The 22,299-nt window shown below is 41.5% G+C and overlaps 1 protein-coding gene and 1 long non-coding RNA gene across 6 annotated transcripts in view; one reads left to right on the forward strand and one right to left on the reverse strand.

The window, feature by feature from the left end:
- Window positions 1–22,299, forward strand: part of PC (pyruvate carboxylase) — a 112,757-nt gene that overhangs the window by 8,695 nt on the left and 81,763 nt on the right. The window lies entirely within an intron of this gene.
- LOC119535756 lies at window positions 232–21,490 on the reverse strand. 3 transcript variants are annotated; one of them, XR_005217287.1, is made up of 3 exons: window positions 21,043–21,490; window positions 18,048–18,225; window positions 232–581 (listed from the first exon to the last, which is right to left on the reverse strand). It is a non-coding gene; the product is annotated as an uncharacterized LOC119535756 (long non-coding RNA). The 3 variants fall into 3 exon arrangements; XR_005217289.1 differs by lacking the exon at window positions 232–581 and adding an exon at window positions 4,884–5,935; XR_005217288.1 differs by lacking the exon at window positions 232–581 and adding an exon at window positions 8,668–8,836.

Here is a 22,299-nt window from a genome sequence, read left to right on the forward strand (position 1 = left end):
AGCTTACAAGGGGTGACAGTGTGATTGTGAAAACCTTGTGGATCGCACTCCCTTTATCCAGTGTATGGATGGATGAGTAGAAAAATGGGGACAAAAACTAAATGAAAAATAGGGTGGGATGGGGGGGGATGATTTGGGTGTTCTTTTTTATTTTTATTTTTTATTCTTATTCTGATTCTTTCTGGTATAAGGAAAATGTTTAGAAATAGATTGGGGGTGATGAATGCACTACTATATGATGGTGCTGTGAACAGTTGATTGTACACTATGGATGATTGTATGGTATGTGAGTATATCTCAATAAAACTGAATTAAAAAAAAAATTCTTGGTTTCTGGTTAGGCTTGGAGACCAAGACATTCTGACACCCAGAACCAGTACCTTCTATTCTGTGTTCTTCAGTTCCCCTCCCTGGAGATGGTGAGGAAGTTGGCCTTTCCCTGGCCTCCCAGGGGAGAGCACCCAGACTCCTTGGAGGGACTATTGCTTCCAGATTCTTGTTGGCGGTTTGGATCTTGCTGGATGATAAATAGATGTGGAATGGCATTTTTGTCCTGGTCACTGGGTGTGGCCTCAGAAAGCCTGTGGGTGATAAGTGAGACCTGGTTTAAAATTATTAATGCAGTCTGACTGCTCCCCCCCCCCCCCCCTTCTTGGTGAGGGTTTGGAAAGGTTATATGTAAGAGGAGATGGCAGCAAGGGGCAAAGTCTGGGCCAATCCATGAATGATCCTGAGTTACAGCTGGGTGGGCCTCTTAGCTTTTTTCAACCAGTCCCCTCAGTGTGTCATCAAGGACCTAAAAAATATGTGGGCCTTAGAGAAGCAGAGTGGCCATTAGGGTGGTGGGGTTGGGGGTGGGGTGGGGAGATGGTAACAGGGAGAAGATGAACAAAATTTAGAAGCAAAGAGTATGTCTTTAACCTTTGGGAGGTTGGATTGGGCAAGGAGCAGGTCATTTGTCTGGAGTGAATGTTTTGTACCGTAGACTTAGATGTGGGAAGAAAGGACTAAGTGATAGTTTGGGGCCAGATTATGAAAGGCTTTGAATGTCAGGATGAGGAGGTTGTATTTAATCCTGTAGGAAATGGGGGAAACACTGAAGCTGTTTTGTTTTTTAAATTATGCTAATACTCCCTCTTCCCTCCTCTCCCTGTACCCGCCCATAACCACTAATCTGCTTTCTATTTCTGCGAGTCTGCTATCTCTAGTCCTCTCTCATAAGTGATATCATACACTTTTTGCCCGTATGTGCCCTGCTTATTTCACTGAGCGTAATGTTTCCCAGGCGCTTTCATGTTGCAGCCTGTCCCAGAACTTTAGTCTTTCTTTTCTCTCAATAATATTCCATTGTGCGTATCTACCACATTTCGTTTATTCATTGATGGAAACTTGGGTTGTTTCCACCTTTTGGCTATTGTGAATATGCTCCTCTAAACAGTGGTTTACAAGTATGTTTTGCACCCTGTTTTCACTGTCTTTGGGTATATAATTAGAAGTAGATTTGTTGGGTCATATGGTAATTGTGTATTTAATTTTTTGAGCAGTCCACCATATTGCTTTCCAGAGTGGATGCACTATTTTACATTCCTACCAACGATGCACCAAAGTTTCAGTTCTCTGCCTCCTATCTAACCAATATTTATTTTCTGTGTTTTTTTTTTTTAATAGCCATCCTGTAGGTGGTTTTGATTTGCATTTCCCTAATGGATAATGAATGATGTTGAGCATCTTTTCATGAGTTTATTGGCCGTATGAATATCTTATTTGGCGAAATGTCTATTCAAGTCCTTTGCCCACTTTTAAATTGAGTTGTTTATCTTTTTGTTGTCGAGTTGTAGTAGTTTTTTAGATATTCTTGACATTAAACCCTTATCATATATATGGTTTACAAGTATTTTCTTGCTTTCTGTTATGTTGTCTTTTCACTTTCTTGATAATTTCCTCTGTTGCATGAAAGTTTTAAATTTTGGTGGAATCAGTCTTTTTCTTTGTTTCTTTTGTTGCTTGTGCTTTTGGTGTCATAGCTGGGAAGCCATTACCAAATCCCAGGTCATAATGATCATAATGATTTGCCTCTATGTTATCTTCTTAGAGTTTTATAAAACTCTTATATTTATGTCCTTGATTCATTTGAGTTGATTTTTGTATATGATATGAGGCAGGAGTCTAACTTGATTCTTCTGTATGCGGATCTCCAGTTTTCCTGACACCATTTGTTGAAGAGGCTATTCTTTCCCCACTCCATGTACTTTGCACGTTGTTGAAAATCAATTGGCTGGAGCTGTGTGGGTCTATTTCTGGACTTTAATTCTGTTCCATTGATCTATTTGCCTATCTGTATGCCAGTACCACACTGTTTTGATTATTGTAGCTTTGTAGTACAATTTGAAATTGGGAAGTTCGAGTCCTCTAGTTCCTGTTCTTCTTTTTCAAGATTGTTATAGCTATTTGGGGCCCCTCCATTTCCACATGAATTTGAGGATCAATTTTTCTACTTCTGCAAAAAAAAAAAAAAAAAAAGAAAAAAAAAAGAAATTTTGATAGGAATTGCCTTGAATTTGTATATTGCTTTGGGTACTGTTCTAGTTTGCTAATGCTGCCAGAATGCAAAATACCAGAAATGGATTGGCTTTTATAAAGGGGGTTTATCTGGTTACAAAGTTACAGTCTTAAGGCCATAAGGTGTCCAAGGTAAGGCATCAATAATAGGGTACCTTCACAGAAGAATGGCCAATGGCATCTGGAACACCTCTGTTGTCTGGGAAAGCACATGGCTGGTGTCTTCTTCCTTGGCTCCCAGGTTGTGTTTCAAAATGGCTTTCTCCCAGGATGTTTCTCTCTAGGCATCTGGGGGTGTTCTCTTAGCTTCTCCAGAGCAAACCCTGTTTAGCAAATGTCTACTTTCAAAGGCCATCTTCACAATGTGTCCCTCAACTGCAGCTCTGAGTTCTTTCTGTTTGTCGGCTGTTTTATATGGCTCTAGTGATTTAATTCAGACCCATCCTGAATGAGTGGGGTAACACCTCCGTGGAAATTATCAAAAGTCTGCCCACAGTTGATTGAGTCACATCTCCATGGAAACACTCAATAAAAGCATTCCAACCTAATCAACACTAATACATCTACATTAATACACCTAATCAACACTAATACAAGAATGCATCAAAGAACATGGCACTTTAGGGGGACATAATACATCCAAACCAGCACAGGTACTATTGACCTATTAACAATACTAACTTTTCCAATCAGTGAACATGGGATGTCTTGCCATTTGTTTAGGTCTTCTTTAATTTCTTTCAGAAGTGTTTTGTAGTTTTTGGTATGCAAGTCTTTTATATCTGTGAGGTATTCTGGCACAAAAGACGGGCGATGAAGTCAAATGGCAGGCAACAACAGAAATTTATTGAGAAAAGCCGCAGGGCCACCCCAGCCGGCAGAGAGAGACTGCTCAGAAGGGAAAATCGTGTGGTCAGGTGGTGGGATTTCTTTCCTTATAGGGCTTTCTGCCAATCAGGAGGTTACACGATGTCTTGGAAATGTAAGGTACGTGAGCTCTGGCCAATAGAGGATTATGCATAGCTTATCTAGTAACTTGGCAATGCCTGGTTTGTAGATTTAAACAGGAGAAGTGGGGTAGGGAGGGAACAGTGATGTGGTGCCTGGCCTGATTTGCAACCCGGCTTTAAAAAGAGGGAAATGGGGGAGGGGCCCAGGGCCCAGACCCAGCAATATCCTTGGTTAAATTTATTCCCCCAAATTTTATTTTTTTAGATGCTCCTGTAAATGGAATTGTTTTCTTAATTTCCTCTTTGGACTGCTCATTGGTAGTGTATTGTGTTTTATGTGTCGATCTTGTGTCCTGCCACTTTTGCTGAACTCATTTATTAACTAAAGTAGGTTTCTTGTGGAGTCCTCTGGATTTTCTCTATATAAAATCATTTCATCTGCAAATAGAGATTTAAAAAATTTTTTTTTATTGTAGAATGCATTATTTATTCATCCATGTTCTTGGATACTGAATTTCATGAATTTGACATGATTGTAATAAAAAATAAGATTGCAAAAGTTTTTTTTCACTAGTCAAAGCAATTCTCAAGTTCATAGTCAAGATAGCTTTGCTATAAGAACAAGTTGCAAGTTAACAAAAACTTAAGATAGCCCCACATTTGTCCATGCTACCAGACTATAATGGGCTGAGCTGAGTATTTCTGAGTTAGGTAACTTCCTCAGAAGACCTAATTTTGAATGTGGGTGGATGTTAACACCTAACTTTAGAGGATACTTTAATATTCCTTCTTATCCTACCCCCTTCCCCCCTTTTTTTTTTGAGGAGGAAAAGGGTTTATTTATGCCGGCAGAGGGACAGGGGGGGAGTCAGCCTCCCTGAAGTGATTTTTCAGTTGGCTTTTATACCCCTCAGAGACAAAGAGAGATAATCATCGTACTTAACAGGTAACAGAGGTTTGGAGAATTTCAGTTGTTTATCCTGCTTCCTTCAGGATTTACATCCCGTGACACCTGGGAAAGGTGCTTCCCAGTCTAGGGAGATAGATGAAAGGTTTATCTATGTCTGGGAGATTTGGGGCAATAGATTAAAGCTTATTCAGGTCTGGGAGCAGACTTTACATATTTAGCTATTGCTGCTTTGTCAGACTAAGAGCTCTCATTATAGCCTGCTTCCAGCTGTGAAGGTTACATTTTAAGGCTACTTTACAATTTCCAGCCTGCTTATAGTTTTAAGATTATATTTAGGAAGTTACTGTTACACAAGGACTGAGTACCACAGGGTAGAGCTAGGAATTTTGTTAAGAAGGGTATAAGAGTTGGGAATTAATAGGGTGGAGGGGAAAAACAAAGCTGTTTCTAGCCCAGTACGTTCCATTTGGCTCTTTTACAGGCAGGACAGGGGTATTACAGGAGACTGGCAAGGAACTAGGAGGCCAGTTTTCAGAAACTTTTGGATAAGGGGTTGGATACTTATTATATTTTCAGTTTTAAGGGGATACTGTTGCTTTTTGGGAAAGAGTAGGTCTTCGTAGCTGATTCGTAAAACTGGGACAAATATTGCATGATTATCAGATTTATTGGGTTCCATTCGATCCATTCCATACTTACTGTATTTTAGGTCTCAGATTCCAGTTCTATGTTAATTACTGGCTAATGAAGAGATGGTTTGTTGACAGGTTTTAGAGGGTAACTGTCCCATTTTGCATATCAAGGGAGGGATGTGTAGCATCCCTGATAAAGTGGAGCCTTCTGGCTCAGTCTCCTATATCCTGGGTAAGTTAAAACTATTTAATCCTAGAATTGAACATGTTCAATTTTTATACTTTCAGTAAAGTTTTTTTCCCCCTTTTTAAAATTTAATAGGAATAACATAGCCCCACTTCACTAGTGATATTGGCAGAGAAAACAAGATGATGTCCTTGCTGGGTTAAATTTACTAACCAATGACAAGATTGTTTCTGGTGATGTTATCGGTGCTTAACGCACTGTATTTTTCTTGCGTCTTCATTATTAATGACTTGAGCTATTTAGTCTGTCTGCTGTAAGGGAGATATCTACCAGGGCAAGTTAGAGACTCTAGGGATAGGCAGCTGGATACAAATCCAGCAGTTAGACCGTTCATACAGGCAGCATATGAATAGGCCACCTGCAAGAAAAGGTTACTTTTGCAGGTTGCTACCAAAGGGCATATTAAGGTTATGGAAAAATAGATAACAGGGGACATCATAACTAATTTGATTAGGAAGACTTTTTCCTGAACAAATATTTTAGGTCGCTCAGAAGTTTACAAGTACACTTCTGTTCTGGATCTTCAGGAGGATTTACCGACACCGTGGCTTTTCAGCCAACAGGAAGTGTGTCTCTGTCCTGCAACAGTTGCATGTTGACTCTGGTGTGGTGAATGCCAGGACTTAGTTCCCTGCAACTAAAGAAAAGAATGAATAACAAGTAAATAAATAAGTTCTAGCCCATTTAGGATTTCGTTGAACCTGGGGATGCTGGTCTTTTCAGATGCAGAGCCAGACTTGATCTCTAGGCTGGTAGTGGTGCAAGGGGGCACACCAAACCTGTTTTCCTCTGCAGCCACCCACTGTTGGGGTCCCATACACCCGGGGCTAGAAACTCCCCTGTCTAGCTCTCGGAGAAAAGTCTCTCCATCGGCTGTAGAGGTATAACTTGTGAATGTCTTCAAGGGTTCAGGAATCCACCGAGCAGCATGTGGTTCCAACGTTGGGCCCCACATTGGACACCAAAAACAGTATCACAAAATACTGGAATGCCAAATCTAGGTTTGTTGCTCAGCGCGGCCAACAAAAGTCACACCGAACCAGGTTCCCTTGGGATTTATGTCCTGTGACACCTGGGAAAGGTGCCCTCCAGCCTAGGGAGATAGACGAAAGGCTTATTCCCTTCTTATCCCTTCCTCACACATCTCCAGTGTTGAACTTCTTTGCCATTTCTGTTGCAACCAGTCCTTCAGTTCGGTGCATCGTGTTATACATCCATGCACTGCTCCTCTAAAAGGCTTCTGTGTCTACCCCATTCTGAATGTCAGCAACATTTGTTCCTTTTCTATCCAGCCCCCAATCCTCAGTCTGGCCTTCTTCACCCCACGTCTCCAGCTGCTTTTCTCTTGGGTACCTGATTCTTTTGATTTTTTTTTTTTTTTTTTTGTCTGTTTAGTGAATATCACACTTCTTTTTTCTTTTTCTTTTTCTTTTTTTTTTTTTTTTGCCACCTAGAGATGATAATTTACTGATTTACCATGATCCAGAAGAGAAACAACATGAAGAGAATATTTATCACAAGTCCCCACAGTTTCTTCTCCCAAACTCTATTCTAACATTTCTTTTTCAGACACCACCAGTCTCCTAAAATGGACCAGACCATTAATGAGTATAAATTTTACTTTGCTGTCATCAGTGAAACATTAGCCTCCAATCAATGTTTCAAATTATTTTTCATGTAAGAATATCACATTTTGAGCATGCTGTAGTTGGAGGGCAGAAGACAAGTTTTATAAATATTTTGTATCCAAGCAAAGTAAGTCTGTTTTGTGTACATCATCAAAAGAAATAAAACAAGTAAAACACCATTGCTTGGTGTCTTCCCTTGCTATTATATAGTGTTGTCATATTTTTTTCAACTCTGTCTTTTAAACTCCTCTTTCTTTTTCTATCTCCCTTTATTTATTTATTAAAATTTTTTTTCCTCCCTCCATTTTGGACATCTCTTTGAGGAAGTTGACTTACGCAAAAATCTACCTGTTCCCTTTTTTCTAACATTATCCAAATGTAAAATTCCTTCCCGATGGGATTGTATCACAAAATACTGGAAAGCCAGATATTTACATCCTAAGAAGGTGGTGAGGATAAAAAATTACTGCTCATTGAATACATAGCTAGCAAGAACAAGTATATAAGAATAAAAAAAGGTACTCAAATACATCTCAATTTAAATAAGTTCCCTCTGTGCACGCAAAGTAGAACTAAAGTGTGTCGAAATCAGCATGGCATTCAAACTATACAGATTCCCTATAATGTACTGGTATGAAAGTAGGAAGGAAAGAAATGTAAGAAAGAGAAAAGACAACTTACCTCAAAGTACTAAAAAAATCACTGGTATACAGTGATGAGTTGTCTCATTCCTGATCTTAAGGAGAAAGTTTGAAGTTACCTTTGAGTATGATGTTAGCTGTGGGTTTTTTATAAATTGCCCTTATCATGTTGAGAAAGCTCTCTTCTATTCCTTCTTTTCTAAGAGTTTTTATCAAGGAAGGGTACTAGATTTCTGTCCACTCTTTTCCTTGATCTCTGATGCGTATGTGATAAGAATGCAGGTCTGTGGAGTTCCGAGAGTAGGACATTTGAGTGGTGAGAAATTGGTGGGAAGTCTATCTTAGATTCCTGCTCTGCAGGAGTTTTGAATACTGTATTCCCACTTCAGGTGGTGAAGGGACACTCTGTGATAAGCACTGCGTGAAAGTAGAGTAAATGTTGGCAGTGATGTCACCAAATGTCAATCTCTGCTCAAAGAGAGGCGGGAATGTGCTTCACTGTAGGGTAGGGCGTCAGTGGCAGGGGTGCAGAGAAGATTAAGCCTTGAACTTAAAAAAAAAAAAAAAATCGTTTGACACAGCAGTTCCAATTGAAATGTAACCTAAAAAAATAATTGGATGAACGTGCAAAGATTCTAGATTCTAGATTGTTCAGATCAGCATTATCATAGGAGAAAATGGGTAACCACCTGAACTAAACATACATCCAAAAGGTTACCTATGCAGTCTGTTCAGTGTCATATCATCCAGCCTTTAAAAATAAAGCTGTTGCTTTAAATTTATTACCATAGAACAAGAGCCATGATACTTTTGCATGAAAAAGGTACATTATAAAACAGAATGTATAATATCTCATAATTGGCTACATAATCTCATAGAAGGCTATACTGACATGTTATCTTTTTTCTGCCTGGATGCTAGAATTATAAAATTATGTTTTGTAAATTTTTTTTTAAATAGAGGAAGGCGCTCTTCATGACATTACTTGGGGCTTAAGATTGGATACCGTATTAGTTTCCCAGCTGCTAAAACAAATACAAAAAGATGGGTTGGCTTAACAACAAGAATTTATTGGCTCATGGTTTCAGAGGCTAGGCCTGCTTCCCCCCCAGGGCCAGTATCTTCTGGCTGGCAGGCAATCTGGAATTCCTTGGCTTTTCTGTCTCATGGAAATGCACGTGGCGGTCTTTTTTTCTCTTCCTGGTTCCGTTGGCTTCCCGGCTTCTGGCTGTTCCTTGTGGCTTCTCTTTCCATGTCCAATTTCCTTTGCTTATAAGGACATCAGACATATTGGTCACACTTCGACTAATAACATCTTCAAAGGTCCTTTTTACAAATGGGTTCACACCCACAGGACCAGGGATTGAGACTTGAACTGTCTTTTGTGTCTTTTGTGGGGGATGTGATTCATTCCCCAACAGATATTGAACTATCAGAGTTCCCATTTCGCCTTCCCCCTCCCAAAATTGTTTTGGGGGATGAAAACCTCTGTCTAAATGCTGTATGAGAGGAGGCAGGGCAAGATGGCGGACTGGTGAGCTATATGTTTTAGTTACTTCTCCAGGAAAGTAGGTAGAAAGCCAGGAACTATGTGGACTGGACACCACAGAGCAATCTGACTTTGGGCATACTTCATACAACACTCATGAAAACGTGGAACTGCTGAGATCAGCGAAATCTGTAAGTTTTTGCGGCCAGGGGACCTACACCCCTCCCTGCCAGGCTCAGTCCCGTGGGAGGAAGGGCTGTCAGCTCCGGGAAGGAGAAGGGAGAACTCAGTGGCAGCCCTTATCAGAAACTCATTCTACTGATCCAAACTCCACCCATAGATAGACTGAGACCAGACACCAGAGAATCTGAGAGCAGCCAGCCCAGGAGAGAGAAGACAGGCATAGAAAAAAACAACACGAAAAACTCCAAAATAAAAGCGGAGGATTTTTGGAGTTCTGGTGAACATAGAAAGGGGAAGGGCGGAGCTCAGGCCCTGAGGCTCATATGCAAATCCCGAAGAAAAGCTGATCTCTCTGCCCTGTGGACCTTTCCTTAATGGCCCTAATTGCTTTGTCTCTTAGCATTTCAATAACCCATTAGATCTCTGAGGAGGGCCCTTTTTTTTTTTTTTTTTTAATCCTTTTTTCTTTTTCTAAAACAATTACTCTAAGAAGCCCAATACAGAAAGCTTCAAAGACTTGCAATTTGGGCAGGTCAAGACAAGAGCAGAACTAAGAGAGCTCTGAGACAAAAGGCAATAATCCAGTGGCTGAGAAAATTCACTAAACACCACAACTTCCCAAGAAAAGGGGGTGTCCGCGCACAGCCATCATCCTGGTGGACAGGAAACACTCCTGCCCATCGCCAGCCCATAGCCCAGAGCTGCCCCACACAACCCAGTGTGACGGACAGGCACACACCACAAAACTGGGCGTGGACATTAGCCTTCCCTGCAACCTCAGCTGATTGTCCCAGAGTTGGGAAGGTGGAGCAGTCTGAATTAACAAAGCCCCATTCAGCCATCATTTCAGCAGACTGGGAGCCTCCCTACACAGCCCAGCAGCCCAGAACTGCCCTGGGGGGACGGTACTCACCTGTGACATAGCACAGTCATCCCTCAACAGAGGACCAGGGGGTGCACAGCCTGGAAGAGGGGCCCACTTGCAAGTCTCAGGAGCCATACGCCAGTACCAAAGACTTGTGGGTCAGTGGCAGAGACAAACTGTGGCAGGACTGAACTGAAGGATTAGACTAATGCAGCAGCTTTAAAACTCCAGGATAACCACGGAGATTTGATTGTTAGAGCCACCCCCCCTCCCTGACTGCCCAGAAACACGCCCCATATACAGGGCAGGCAACACCAACTACACACGCAAGCTTGGTACACCAATTGGACCCCACAAGACTCACTCCCCCACTCACCACAAAGGCTAAGCAGGGGAGAACTGGCTTGTGGAGAACAGGTGGCTCGTGGACGCCACCTGCTGGTTAGTTAGAGAAAGTGTACTCCACGAAGCTGTAGATCTGATAAATTAGAGATAAGGACTTCAGTTGGTCTACAGATCCTAAAAGAACCCTATCAAATTCAGCAAATGCCAAGAGGCCAAAAACAACAGAAAATTATAAAGCATATGAAAAAACCAGACGATATGGACAACCCAAGCCGAAGCACCCAAATAAAAACATCAGAAGAGACACAGCACCTAGAGCAGCTACTCAAAGAACTAAAGATGAACAATGAGACCATAGTACGGGATACAAAGGATATCAAGAAGACCCTAGAAGAGCATAAAGAAGACATTGCAAGACTAAATAAAAAAAATGGATGATCTTATGGAAATTAAAGAAACTGTTGACCAAATTAAAAAGATTCTGGACACTCATAGTACAAGACTAGAGGAAGTTGAACAACGAATCAGTGACCTGGAAGATGACAGAATGGAAAATGAAAGCATAAAAGAAAGAATGGGGAAAAAAATTGAAAAAATCAAAACGGACCTCAGGGATATGATAGATAATATAAAACGTCCGAATATCATTGGTGTTCCAGAAGGGGAAGAAAAGGGTAAAGGTCTAGGAAGAGTATTCAAAGAAATTGTTGGGGAAAACTTCCCAAATCTTCTAAACAACACAAATACACAAATCATAAATGCTCAGCGAACTCCAAATAGAATAAATCCAAATAAACCCACTCTGAGACATATTCTGATCACACTGTTAAACATGGAAGAGAAGGATCAAGTTCTGAAAGCAGCAAGAGAAAAGCAATTTACCACATACAAAGGAAACAGCATAAGACTAAGTAGTGACTACTCAGCAGTCACCATGGAGGCGAGAAGGCAGTGGCATGATATATTTAAAATTCTGAGTGAGAAAAATTTCCAACCAAGAATACTTTATCCAGCAAAGCTCTCCTTCATATTTGAGGGAGAGCTTAAATTTTTCACAGACAAACATATGCTGAGAGAATTTGCTAACAAGAGACCAGCCCTATTGGAGATACTAAAGGGAGCCCTACAGACAGAGAAACAAAGAAAGGACAGAGAGACTTGGAGAAAGGTTCAGTACTAAAGAGATTCGGTATGGGTAGAATTAAGGATATTAATAGAGAGAGGGGAAAAATATGGCAAACATAAACCAAAGGATAAGATGGCTGATTCAAGAAATGCCTTCACGGTTATAATGTTGAATGTAAATGGATTAAACTCCCCAATTAAAAGATATAGATTCGCAGAATGGATCAAAAAAATGAACCATCAATATGTTGCATACAAGAGACTCATCTTAGACACAGGGACACAAAGAAATTGAAAGTGAAAGGATGGAAAAAAATATTTCATGCAAGCTATAGCCAAAAGAAAGCAGGTGTAGCAATATTAATCTCAGATAAAATAGACTTTAAATGCAGGGATGTTTTGAGAGACAAAGAAGGCCACTACATACTAATAAAAGGGGCAATTCAACAAGAAGAAATAACAATCGTAAATGTCTATGCACCCAATCAAGGTGCCACAAAATCCATGAGAGAAACACTGGCAAAACTAAAGGAAGCAGTTGATGTTTCCACAATAATTGTGGGAGACTTCAACACATCACTCTCTCCTATAGACAGATCAACCAGACAGAAGACCAATAAGGAAATTGAAAACCTAAACAATCTGATAAATGAATTAGATTTAACAGACATACACAGGACATTACATCCCAAATCACCAGGATACACATACTTTTCTAGTGCTCACGGAACTTTCTCCAGAATAGATCATATGCTGGGACATAAAACAAGCCTCAATAAATTTAAAAAGATTGAAATTATTCAAAGCACATTCTCTGACCACAATGGAATACAATTAGAAGTCAATAACCATCAGAGACTTAGAAAATTCACAAATACCTGGAAGTTAAACAACGCACTCCTAAACAATCAGTGGGTTAAAGAAGAATTAGCAAGAGAAATTGCTAAATATATAGAGACGAATGAAAATGAGAACACAACATACCAAAACCTATGGGATGCAGCAAAAGCAGTGCTAAGGGGGAAATTTATAGCACTAAACGCATATATTAAAAAGGAAGAAAGAGCCAAAATCAAAGAACTAATGGATCAACTGAAGAAGCTAGAAAATGAACAGCAAACCAATCCTAAACCAAGTAGAAGAAAAGAAATAACAAGGATTAAAGCAGAAATAAATGACTTAGAGAACAAAAAAAACAATAGGATAAATATCACCAAAAGTTGGTTCTTTGAGAAGATCAACAAGATTGACAAGCCCCTAGCTAGACTGACAAAATCAAAAAGAGAGAAGACCCATATAAACAAAATAATGAATGAAAAAGGTGACATAACTGCAGATCCTGAAGAAATTAAAAAAATTATAAGAGGATACTATGAACAACTGTATGGCAACAAACTGGATAATGTAGAGGAAGTGGACAATTTCCTGGAAACATATGAACAACCTAGACTGACCAGAGAAGAAATAGAAGACCTCAACCAACCCATCACAAATAAAGAGATCCAATCAGTCATCAAAAATCTTCCCACAAATAAATGCCCAGGGCCAGATGGCTTCACAGGGGAATTCTACCAAACTTTCCAGAAAGAACTGACACCAGTCTTACTCAAACTCTTTCAAAACATTGAAGAAAATGGAACACTACCTAACTCATTTTATGAAGCTAACATCAATCTAATACCAAAACCAGGCAAAGATGCTACAAAAAAGGAAAACTACCGGCCAATCTCCCTAATGAATATAGATGCAAAAATCCTCAACAAAATACTTGCAAATCGAATCCAAAGACACATTAAAAAAATCATACACCATGACCAAGTGGGGTTCATTCCAGGCATGCAAGGATGGTTGAACATAAGAATATCAATCAATGTATTACAACACATTAAAAATTTGAAAGGGAAAAATCAAATGATCATCTCAATAGATGCTGAAAAAGCATTTGACAAAATCCAACACCCTTTTTTGATAAAAGCACTTCAAAAGGTAGGAATTGAAGGAAACTTCCTCAATATGATAAAGAGCATATATGAAAAACCCACAGCCAGCATAGTATTCAATGGTGAGAGACTGAAAGCCTTCCCTCTAAGATCAGGAACAAGACAAGGATGCCCGCTGTCACCACTGTTATTCAGCATTATGCTGGAAGTGCTAGCCAGGGCAATCCGGCAAGACAAAGAAATAAAAGGCATCCAAATTGGAAAAGAAGAAGTAAAACTGTCATTGTTTGCAGATGATATGATCTTATATCTGGAAAACCCTGAGAAATCGACGATACAGCTACTAGAGCTAATAAATTTAGCAAAGTAGCGGGATACAAGATTAATGCACATAAGTCAGTAATGTTTCTATATGCTAGAAATGAACAAACTGAAGAGACACTCAAGAAAAAGATACCATTTTCAATAGCAACTAAAAAAATCAAGTACCTAGGAATAAACTTAACCAAAGATGTAAAAGACCTATACAAAGAAAACTACACAACTGTACTAAAGGAAATAGAAGGGGATCTTAAAAGATGGAAAAATATTCCATGTTCATGGATAGGAAGGCTAAATGTCATTAAGATGTCAATTCTACCCAAACTCATCTACAGATTCAATGCAATCCCAATCAAAATTCCAACAACCTACTTTGCAGACTTGGAAAAGCTAGTTATCAAATTCATTTGGAAAGGGAAGATGCCTCGAATTGCTAAAGACACTCTAAAAAAGAAAAACGAAGTGGGAGGACTTACACTCCCTGACTTTCAAGCTTATTATAAAGCCACATTTGTCAAAACAGCATGGTACTGGCACAAAGATAGACATATAGATCAATGGAATCGAATTGAGAATTCAGAGATAGACCCTCAGATCTATGGCCGACTGATCTTTGATAAGGCCCCCAAAGTCACTGAACTGAGTCATAATGGTCTTTTCAAGAAATGGGGCTGGGAGAGTTGGATATTCATATCCAAAAGAATGAAAGAGGACCCCTACCTCACCCCCTACACAAAAATTAACTCAAAATGGACCAAAGATCTCAATATAAAAGAAAGTACCATAAAACTCCTAGAAGATAATGTAGGAAAACATCTTCAAGACCTTGTATTAGGCGGCCACTTCCTAGACTTTACACCCAAAGCACAAGCAACAAAAGAGAAAATAGATAAATGGGAACTCCTCAAGCTTAGAAGTTTCTGCACCTCAAAGGAGTTTCTCAAAAAGGTAAAGAGGCAGCCAACTCAATGGGAAAAAATTTTTGGAAACCATGTATCTGACAAAAGACTGATATCTTGCGTATATAAAGAAATCCTACAACTCAATGACAATAGTACAGACAGCCCAATTATAAAATGGGCAAAAGATATGAAAAGACAGTTCTCTGAAGAGGAAATACAAATGGCCAAGAAACACATGAAAAAATGTTCAGCTTCACTAGCTATTAGAGAGATGCAAATTAAGACCACAATGAGATACCATCTAACACCGATTAGAATGGCTGCCATTAAACAAACAGGAAACTACAAATGCTGGAGAGGATGTGGAGAAATTGGAACTCTTATTCATTGTTGGTGGGACTGTATAATGGTTCAGCCACTCTGGAAGTCAGTCTGGCAGTTCCTTAGAAAACTAAATATAGAGTTACCGTTCAATCCAGCGATTGCACTTCTCGGTATACACCCAGAAGATCGGAAAGCAGTGACACGGACAGATATCTGCACACCAGTGTTCATAGCAGCATTATTCACAATTGCCAAGAGATGGAAACAACCCAGATGTCCTTCAACAGATGTGTGGATAAATAAAATGTGGTATATACACACGATGGAATACTACACAGCAGTAAGAAGGAACGATCTCGTGAAACATATGACAACATGGATGAACCTTGAAGACATAATGCTGAGCGAAATAAGCCAGGCACAAAAAGAGAAATATTATATGCTACCACCAATGTGAACTTTGAAAAATGTAAAACAAATGGTTTATAATGTAGAATGTAGGGGAACTAGCAATAGAGAGCAATTCAGGAAGGGGGAACAATAATCCAAGAAGAACAGATAAGCTATTTAACGTTCTGGGGATGCCCAGGAATGACTATCGTCTGTTAATTTCTGATGGATATAGTAGGAACAAGTTCACAGAAATGTTGCTATATTAGGTAACTTTCTTGGGGTAAAGTAGGAACATGTTGGAAGTAAAGCAGTTATCTTAGGTTAGTTGTCTTTTTCTTACTCCCTTGTTATGGTCTCTTTGAAATGTTCTTTTATTGTATGTTTTTTTTTTTTAATTTTTTTTCATACAGTTGATTTAAAAAAGAAAGGAAAGTTAAAAAAAAAAAAAGAAAAACAAGGAAAAAAATATGTAGTGCCCCCTTGAGGAGCCTGTGGAGAATGCCAGGGGTATTGGCCTACCCCACCTCGATGGTTGCTAACATGACCACAGACATAGGGGACTGGTGGTTTGATGGGTTGAGCCCTCTACCATAGGTTTTACCCTTGGGAAGACGGTTGCTGCAAAGGAGAGGCTAGGCCTCCCTATAACTGTGCCTAAGAGCCTCCTCCCGAATGCCTCTTTGTTGCTCAGATGTGGCCCTGTCTCTCTAGCTAAGCCAACTTGAAAGGTGAAATCACTGCCCTACCCCCTACGTGGGATCAGACACCCAGGGGAGTGAATCTCCCTGGCAACGTGGAATATGACTCCCGGGGAGGAATGTAGACCTGGCATCGTGGGACGGAGAACATCTTCTTGACCAAAAGGGGGATGTGAAAGGAAATGAAATAAGCTTCAGTGGCAGAGAGATTCCAAAAGGAGCCGAGAGGTCACTCTGATGGGCACTCTTACGCACACTTTAGACGACCCTTTTTAGGTTCTAAAGAATTGGGGTAGCTGGTGGTGGATACCTGAAACTATCAAACTACAACCCAGAACCCATGAATCTCGAAGACAATTGTATAAAAATGGAGCTTATGAGGGGTGACAGTGGGATTGGGAAAGCCATAAAGACCACACTCCACTCTGTCTAGTTTATGGATGGATGAGTAGAAAAATAGGGGAAGGAAACAAACAGACAAAGGTACCCAGTGTTCTTTTTTACTTCAATTGCTCTTTTTCACTCTAATTATTATTCTTGTTATTTTTGTGCGTGTGCTAATGAAGGTGTCAGGGATTGATTTAGGTGATGGATGTACAACTATGTAATGGTACTGTGAACAATCGAATGTACGATTTGTTTTGTATGACTGCATGGTATGTGAATATATCTCAATAAAATGAAGATTAAAAAAAATAAATAAATGCTGTATGAGATACAGATTCCTGGGAATTTGTGGAATAAAGCCATCTTAAAAGCCATTCCTCCATAAAAGCAAATGGGAACTCTGGCAAAAATTGTCAAAGTCAACTTTTTCAGAACTCTAGAAGTTAACTGAAGGCTTGCAACAATCTGCAGAGTGTTTATTCAAGGAAAAAGTATGGCCCATTCTCAGGAAAAGCAGCAGTCAATAGAAGATGTCCCTCAGGAAGTCTGTATGTTGTAGTTACAAGGCAAAGATCTTTGTTTTTGGGGGGGTGGAATAGAGGAGGATCTTCAGTATATATATATTCATTTATTCATTCATTCCTTTCTTCATTCATGCATGTAAGAAGTTCAACAAACTCCAAGTAGGATAAACTCAAAAGAGATTCCTGCCTAGACATGTCATAAAGAAACTGTTTAAAGACAAAGACAAAGAGAGGGAATCTTGAAAGCAGCAAGAGAAGTGACTCATCTTGCAAAAGGAATCCTCAGCAAGATTAACAGCCGATTTCTTATCGGAACCCGAGAGGCCAGAAGGTGGTGAAATGATCGTAAATGCCAGGAGGCAAAGCCTTCAACAGTAACCATTCTGCCTTTGAGTCTTAGATGGGCCTGACCTCTTCCACTTTCAGGGATAACATGTCCACATAGTCCCTAAAGAATAACTACTCACACTTGGCCTGCAGGGCAGGAAGCTTGTCTTTTTTTTTTTTTTTTTTTCTTACAAAGTTCCCCTCCAGCAGTATTTGTAGAAATTTCCAAGGAATGTTTATGTGTTCCCCCAAGCCTGGAACATAATAATGGCTCTGAAATATTTGCTAAATGAATGAAATCCACCAGTGGGTTGCTTATATCTGTGGTCAACTGTCTAACCGCCTTTCTCTGCATCACTAATTCTCCTGCCTCAGGGCTGTAGTCTTTCCTCACGCCTTCTCCCTTCACCGCCACACAGGCCTGTCTATAAGTTCTTATGGTAGAGTTTAAAAACTATTCCTGGGAGGCCTTGCAGAAAATTATACTGAATGCTTAGGGATCGCAGAACAGAATTACAATACAGAAAAAGGAGTTTTGCCTCAAAAAGAGTATTTATCCTTCACCTCATGAAAGATAGAACACCTGCCATAGCCTAGCAATGGCAGCCTCTCCTCGCCCGTCAGCCATCAAGATTTCAACAAATATCCGGGTCTCACCTCAGCTAGCACACCCCAGGACACCACACGGAGCCAAGTGCTAATCTTCTGCCGCTTTTGTGGTTGTCGATAACATTCCTCATCTTTGTGTAGCAGCACTTCACAGTTTCATTAGTTACTGGAGCAGTTCTCACTGGACTGGTTAATGGACGATTTCCCTGTTTTGTGGATGACGGCCCTGAGGTTGAGAGAGGTTCAGTGAGGCTCAGTTCCTGGTCCAGGGCACTGTTCCAGAAGGTTTAAGAATGTCATGGAGTGTTGCTGCACAGGGCTGAAAGGTCAACTTTAAACCCTCCGTCTGGAGATCAACTATCTCAAGAGCCATCTGTTGTCACTTGGCTTGTGGCCAGTTGGGAGTCTTCACTTGGAAAGTCAACTGCGACTCTTCTGTCCTGACTCAGGGCTCTGCTCCCCGCCAGGCCACTCTGCCCGAGGCTGTTTCCTTAAGGCCTTAAGGTTTTCCTCAGCTTTCCTGGCCTTGTGTGTGTGTGTGTGTGGTGGGGTGTGGGGTACGGGTGGAATTAGAACTAAATCTCTTTTTTTTTCTTTTTACATTTTTTAAATTGTGAAACATAAGTTATATACAGCAGGGTGATTACTTTCGAAGTACGATTTAAGAAGTAGTTAAATTCAAAGAGCAAATTTCAAAGAATGTTATGGGTTACAGTTCCACAATTTCAGTTATTTCCTTACTGTGATATATAACATATATACAGAAATGTGATAACTTTCAAAGTTTAATTTAACAAGTAGCTATCGAGCAGGTTTCAAAGCCTGTTATGCTACAGTTCCACCATGTCAGTTATTTCCTGCTAGCTATTCTAGTACCTTAGAAACTAAAAAAAATTGTATAAAGATTCAGTATTTGTAATCCTTTGTTAAATCCTGTCTTGTCAGTTGCTACCTGTCTCTCTCATTTGAGCACTGTCTCCATCTTTGGGGATATCATCCTACCTCGTAATATTGAGAAGGGGTGTTGACATTATGGGGAAGGGGGCTGCACCTGGTTGATGTTCTTGGAAAGGCTGTTGCTTCTGGGTTTGGGGACTTACCTGGCATAGGAACACTCCAGGGGATTTAAGTTTCTGCAAAGTAAACTTACTGGCTTTTGACTGCCTTATTTCAGCTGGTTGCAGAACAACTGTTTGTGTTTTTGCTGACTCGAGCTGGCTTTCCATCCCTATTCTGATATTTTTAAATGGCAATTTCAGTCTTTGGCAGAATAAATTCCCCATGATCTAATCTGGAGTTTTCCCAACTGACTGAATGGTTTAAGAAGGACAAAAGTTTTTATTGTACAATAGTCCAAGAGATTGTTCTCTCCTCAAGCATTTGCTCTGCCTCGGTGGCAGATCCCTCCTTGCTGGACAGTGTGAGGCTACAAAAGGGTCTGATGATGTGGCCTTTGTCCTTGGTGGCTTGGGGAGAGAAGGAATACATGTGCCAGGGCAAAATCCATGCTCGCTCAGTATTAACTAGTTAACATGGAACAGTAATTACTGCTGTTTACAAGAACTAACTGTTGCTGTGCTGGGTAAGATGCTAAATGCAGTCACACATGCAGGGATTATCTGGGAAATGGTGTAGGAGTGGCTGAGAGCATGGGCTCTGGAGTCAGGTTGACCAGGTAAAGTTTGGGCTTAGCCATCCCTTGCCAACCCTGTCACCTCTTGCAAGTTCCTTAGCCTCCTTTAGCCTTGGTTTCCTCATCTATAAAGTAGGGGCAGTAAGACCTTCCTCCTCCTCATGGGGCTGTTAAGGGGGATTAAATGAAATAACTTCTGTAAGTGGCCTGGCATCGGGCTTGGCACCCACTGGGTGTTAACAGGAGCAGCAGAGAACAGCTCTAAAGGAGCTCACTATGGAGAGCAGAATATGTGAGTCCAAGACCTCCCACATAAGGCAATGATATCAGGGTGTTAGGATACTCAGGAGAGAACTTCCAAGAAGCGCTGGCCTTGGAAAGCGTTGTTGAACTGGGGTGGTGGAGAGAAGGGGTGGGCACAGAGCAAAGTCGTGACGAGGAAAGCCAGGCATCGGGCAAAGGAGTGATTGGTGTGCCAGCCTCACCGTGAGGAGGAAGGCGATGTTGGTCCCATGGGGGTGGAGATAAGGGTCTGCTTTGTTCACGGCTGAATCCAAAGGATCCCTGTGCTTAGGAAACACTGTTCAAAGAATGGCTGCCGTTGGAGTGTAGTGAGAGTAAGGCCAGGGAGATCTGAGGGGTTGGTTCCTGCTTTGAATGCCAGCTGTTTGTTTGGATTTGAGAAAAGGAGAAGTCTCTGGGACATGTGGGCCTGAGACCACCCAGAGGTGAATGAGATTTTGAAAAACTTCTGGAAGAGTAGTGGGCAGGCTGACTGGAATGGGGAGTCTGGAGGGGCGGGGTGGGGGCTAGGTCAGAGAAGGCAGTTGTTGTAATTCACACATTCTGTTAATGGTGTGACCGTGAACTTGAAAGTGGCAGCAATGAGAAGGAAGAAACAAAACTCTAGCATCCCCAAAGAAAACTTGCCATGGGAAGAAGAGGAGGGAGGAATCAGAGTTGCAAGTTGCACCTCTGTGTCTGTCCTGAAACGTCTGCCTGGACAGTGATTCCGTTAGTGTGGCTGAGGGTAGCTGATCCGCAACCTGAGCTCAGGGGAAAAGCGGGAAGCAAATAGAATTAGAGAATTGGGATGGGGTAGCGTCTTTGAGATGGGCTCTTAAACCCAACTCTAAATGTCCTGAGAAAGTTGAGTTGGCCTGAGACCAGAGAGGGTGGTCCCGAGAACTTTCCTGGAGACGTGTGGGGGTGTCTGCGTCGGGTGTGTGAGGCACCCTCTACTCCACAGGAGGACAGGAGAAAGGCCGAAGGCATTTCCTGGGGAGAAAGGTCTAGCCAAGTCCTAAGATTCCTGAGCTCCTTTTCCCAGCTCTTGCCTCAGCCTTTCTTTTACTTCCTGGCTGATAGCTGATCAGAGATGAGAGAAGAGAAGAGAGAATAGCATCTCACCTGCGTGGTGAGGCAGCAGAGCCTCCTGTTGCTTCCAGGGCACCTGGAGGGGCCAATCAGCAGAGAAACAGCTCCTGGCCCGTGGCATTCCTTGTGCTTCCAGGACGGTGGATGGGAGCTGAGACTTCTGCCAGCAAATTGATTTACACTGAACAAAACAATGTGTTTGTAGACGTTCAATTCCAGGTGTTCAGGGCTTTTTGTCGCATGTTTTAGGTGCGTAGTGAGGACAGCATTTTGGAGAGAGGGGTTCTCCTAGCAGACCCAGAGTATGAATTTATAACTCTGGTTTCTGTTTTTCTCCAAACAAGTTGGTTTTCATGGCACCTGTGCTGGGACTTTGGAATGGGGACTAGGTGGGTAGGTGGGTAGGTGGGTTGGCCCTCAGCTACTCTCCTTTGAGACCGAAGCCAGACGCGAGGGATGGCAGGCTTTAGTCCCAAGAAGAGATCTGAGTCTAGTCCCATGTCCGGCCTCCCTTGTTGGTTCTGCAACTCTAAGTCAGTTTCCTCTCCCTTCCGGGCTGGCTTCTCCAGCTGGAGAGAGCACACAGCTTTAAGAGGCTTCTCTCCCCAGGGGGCAGAAGGGCAGTTGTGGGGTAAAGGGCAGAAGACAGCCATTCCTAGCAGACTTATGGCTTCAGAAGGACACTTCAGCCACTGCCTCTTTGAGATTTTGGTCCCAGATTAGTCAGGCCCAGAGAGTAAGGTCAAGGGCCCAGGCCTTGACTGGCTGCTGCCAGAGGGTCCTGGTGGGATTCTGGGTTTGAATGGGAATGGGCTGGAGTTCCACCCTCGACGAAGTTACTGGAGAGACCGGGTGCCTTGCACACTGAACACCGAGGTCTGGTGACTCAGCTACTGACAAAGCAGAGGAAGGCCTAGGGCGGGCTGGAGAATGCCCTCAGGGGGCTCTGTTGGGACCTGATGGAGGCTTGTAACAGGGCACTGGCATCAGGTGGTGACCCAAGGGGTCAGTGTTGAACTTCTAAAACGAAAAGGTGGTTTATTTTAGCTAAGTCAGACTTGTGCCTGATGTAAATATTTGAACGTATAAAAGTCTCCTTTTGTCCTCTGTCCCCTCCACAACCTAGCTCCCCTCCCTAGAGGCCGTCTCTGTTGAATTATCTTGTGTGGCCTTTGAGAGGTGGTTTGTGCATTTAAAATATATATATATTTGTATTCTTTTTTTCCTCCTATACCTTCTTTCCTCCTGTTCCCTCTGTCTGCTCTTTGCCCTTTTCATTTAGCAGTGTAT

This window comes from Choloepus didactylus, chromosome 6 (assembly GCF_015220235.1).
Source record: "Choloepus didactylus isolate mChoDid1 chromosome 6, mChoDid1.pri, whole genome shotgun sequence".
NCBI classification, from domain to species: Eukaryota; Metazoa; Chordata; class Mammalia; order Pilosa; family Megalonychidae; genus Choloepus; species Choloepus didactylus.